Source organism: Tinamus guttatus, unplaced genomic scaffold, assembly GCF_059628265.1.
Source record: "Tinamus guttatus ecotype Peru unplaced genomic scaffold, ASM5962826v1 Tinamus_guttatus_pri_ptg000115l, whole genome shotgun sequence".
Lineage (NCBI taxonomy): Eukaryota > Metazoa > Chordata > Aves > Tinamiformes > Tinamidae > Tinamus > Tinamus guttatus.
This window is the reverse complement of record NW_028288649.1, coordinates 7,104,313-7,108,405: the sequence shown is the minus strand read 5'-3', so window position 1 is coordinate 7,108,405 and position 4,093 is coordinate 7,104,313.

Genomic DNA, 4,093 nt, shown 5'->3' with positions numbered 1-4,093 from the left:
CCAGACGCCAGAGCCTTCAGCCTTTCCTGCAAAGCCCATTTGCTAGCCCATCCTGCCAAGCAAAAGCTCCAGCTCAGAACGGTGCTGCTGCCTGGGAAATGATTCAGAAACATGGGCATAGTTGCTGCAGTGTGGAAAGCGAAGCTAGGCTGTGCTAAGAAACAGCAAGCACCCTACCAGGAAGTGAGGAAAACATAAAATTTGGGACTGCTTTCCTCCAGAATGGGAAGGTCCTTGACAAACATGGCAGTGATGCTTTTCCAGTTTGGTCCCTCGTGCTTCATTAGACCCAGGAGAAGGAAATGTTGGCAGTGCCTACTGATGACAAATGGATGGGCATGACCCTGATGGCAAGTGCAACCAGAGGAGGGGACACAGACAACAGGAAGAATTCTGTTCTCAAGCAGGTTAAACCTAGACTATTAGAAAGCAAGGGAAGAGGGCTCAAGTGACTCTGTGGTACATTCTTCTTTCTTCACTCCATTAGTAGGAGTAGAAATCTACATTCTCCCTCCTTTCGAAGGGATGCCACGTGTGTTCTCTAGCAGGCAGCTAGAGAACAGATAAGCTGACTTCTTAAGGTCACTATATTCTAATGTCATGGCCCAACAAAGCAGACTGGAGGAAAGGACCAAGAGTTTCACTGCAAAACAAACTGAGAGCCTAGTGCAGCATCGAAAGCAATCCTGAAACTGGAACATAGCCTGTCTGCTCATTTGCAAAACCCAGCCACATGCATCTCCACTCCACCAGAGCAGGCCGTTCAAACTAACACGTGTCCCTTCACAGCTGGGGCAAGCAGAGACCACACACATCCCCAGTTCCCACATCCCGGCTGACAGGCACTTGCTAACACAGCTTTGCATGTGCCCACACCCAAACATGTTTCTCAATCAGTGAATTCTAACAAGGTACTCACCGGACAGCATTTACACATCTTGCAGAACGTAAGATTAAGATTTGCAATCCCAATGACTGTTCAGTCCACAGAGAGCTCTGTGCTTCTGGCTTGCCTCACAGATTGCTTCCTTGTCTTTCATGCCATGCTGACAGAACAGTGACTGTACCCAAATTAAACTGACTGACACAGACCTGGTCAGGTAGTCAGTATCTGGAAACCTTCCTTCTTTTTTTAAATATAAGTATTTTGATATAAGTTAATAATTAAGCGTTGATAGGTTTTAGAATTTATTATTATTATTAATGCATCCTCTCCTGTCTTGTTACTACTATTTTTTTTTTAGATAATCACATAAAACATCACAGTTTAACGTCTTCCCACCACATTCACACAGACTTGGGCAAATATTTGAACTAGTGCACAAAACTCAACATGCTACAATTCTATCTCACATACTATGAATTATTTTTTCAAGCCTTCCCCAGTTTTATAGAGCTGAATGCATTCTTGCAGTTAACCAGGTTGTTTAAATATTACCACTTACTATTCTTATCTGTATATTCCTTCCAGCTCTTGTCACATTTCCCCATGTATTCACAAAATAAAGTAAGATTATGTACAGTGGGTAAATAAAATCCAGGTCTATCAGAGGCCTAGCAAGCTACCAAATTTAAAATTCTGTGACTGTTCAGTCAGTAATGAAATCAGTCCTTGCTCCGGTCCAAAGTAGCTTTAAGATGCAACTCCTGTCTATGAGCTAAAGAAGGCTGGGAGGCCTTAAACTGGCACAGTGATTGATCAACACAGCTACATCAATCTGCTTGCAGCTTTCTGAAAAGATGTGCTCTTCTAAAGAGATGCATGTTCTCCTTCGGTGCTCAGAAGAAAAATCCCTAGAAAGGTATCCCACATCATTGAGGTGGTCTCTCTTTCTGCTCTGAGGCAAGATCACATGCATGAAGGAAGTCACAACTGAGAAGTCACCCAGCATCTTAGAAAACCCTTTTATTTCTAGCACAAAATCTGGAATTACTACCTTCAACAGAAGGGAATACTTCCTGGATAATAACCTCTCTTCCTTACATATCCTTACAAAAATGATGGCATACTAACCATGAACTGGCCAGGATTTCAAGCTTCCAGAATGTGACTGCAAATCTGCTTCCAAAATTGACAGAGCTGCTCTCATTTTTATTGTCTTGAAGAAACATCTCCACTGAGCCCTGAAGTCTTGACCATCCCTGATGACACCCAGACTATTCCCCATCAACAAGTATTTATTTCAGGCCCAGAAGCATCAGTTCCCTTCGTCAACTGTCCCTCTGATAAAGCCAATCCTAAACGAAACTTACAACTTCACCTAAAATGGTAAGATAAGAAGGTGACAAAAATTGAGAAGTAACCATGGGTTATTTTTGAATACCAAAAAAAAATGTGGAAAAGAAAAATATCATTGCAATAAAAAATACAGAAACTTGACCTTAAATGCAGCATTTGTAGGACACTGGGCAAAGCAGAAGGATCCCACAAAACAGCAGTTTGAAACTAGGAACATGCACTTCATGGTGCCTCGTGGCTGTAGTCTCTTGTAACAGTGCCAAGTGTAATAGTCACAAAAACCCATGGCATGAACAGAGGCAGCCAAATGCCATTAACCCATCTAGCTTTCAGTGTCAAACCTGGCTTTAGTCACATTGGCCAAGACCAGTGACAGGCACAAAGAAATCAAACAGTTGGCCTGAGATCCTCTTCTCGGGATTAACCTATGCACTGTAGCCTCTTTGCTTCTACTAGCAGAGATTGATTTGCATTTGCAGTTTAATGAGGTCCTATGTCATACGGAAGTACATGGCAGCTGGCTTGATGCCGGCAGCCTGAACTTGTGTCACACACATATTATTATTATTAATGCTGCTGCTATTATGCATTATTAATGCACTGCTGCTAGGCTGAATCCAACTTTCTGCTCGTTAAATACTGTGTGTATTGTGTTTGGTTTTGTTATCTTATTAGAATAGTTTCACAGAAATAAAAGTCACTGAATAATCCCCTTATCAAACTTCAAACCAGGTTTTATCTTTCTGCTCTTCTTGCAAAGGATATGATTTGCGAAATAGGAATCTGAGCAACTATGGATTTCGTTCTGTTTGTTCTTACATCCATAAAAGCTTTTCCACTGAATTTCTTTTCCTCCAAGCAGTCACTCAAGTTTAACTATTTTCCAGTGTTTGTACATGGAAAAAAAAACTCTTCACACCTCAAGATTAAATGCCAGCATCATTCTTTTTGTACAACAGATGATTTATATGGCACCTTCACGTACTAAATATTGCACATGTTCCATACACTAAGTATTATACATGTTGGATCTCGTAAGTGCAAGCAACTACAACACATGCTACAAGCTTAGCACTCGTGAAGAATCAGTATTGGGTAGACATTAATTCAGTAGGAGAGAAGGAGAACAGCAGGCTTGGGCTTAAAATTTTAGGTTTTTTTTTTCCTGGAAATGTACATTTGGCAGTATGGAAATGCTGTTTTCAGCTGAAGGTTGAGATGAGTAAATGTTCACTGCAACAATACGTGGACAAAAATCTAGTAGTCACAGAAGAGGAGAGAGAATGCAAGGCAGAAGAGAGACTGATGGCTTTCCATAAAACATTTCGATTCTTGCTTTGATTTGGTTTAGCTTTGTATTTAGCTATTGCCTAAGGAAAACTCTCCGATCGAACACATCAAGTCTAATGTTAGACTAATCTAATGCTTTGTGTGGAACACTGTCAGTTCACCACAAAGTGGGATCAAATCCTGAACTAGTTCCAAGGGTGTATACTTTAGATGACATAAATAGCTTGAAAGATTGTCAATTTTATACCTTGATTAAGGATTACCAAAAAAAAAAAAAAAAATTTGCTCAGATACCAAAAGGGAAAAATATTCTTTTACCTACAAGTGAATTTCTTATATCTGTAAGTTTCCTAAGTAGAGCTGAAAGGAAATGAGTTTTTTTTTCCACTGTTGCTGTAAAAAAATGAATTCATGAGTATTTGATTGACATCCTCTGTATTTCCCACTGTCCACACACATATTACCTCATTTACCATTATGAATTGTAACTGCTTGCAGCAGCACAAACAGCTCTGGAGACCATTTGATGTAAATTCTGCAATTGCTTAATTCAGTACAGCTCCA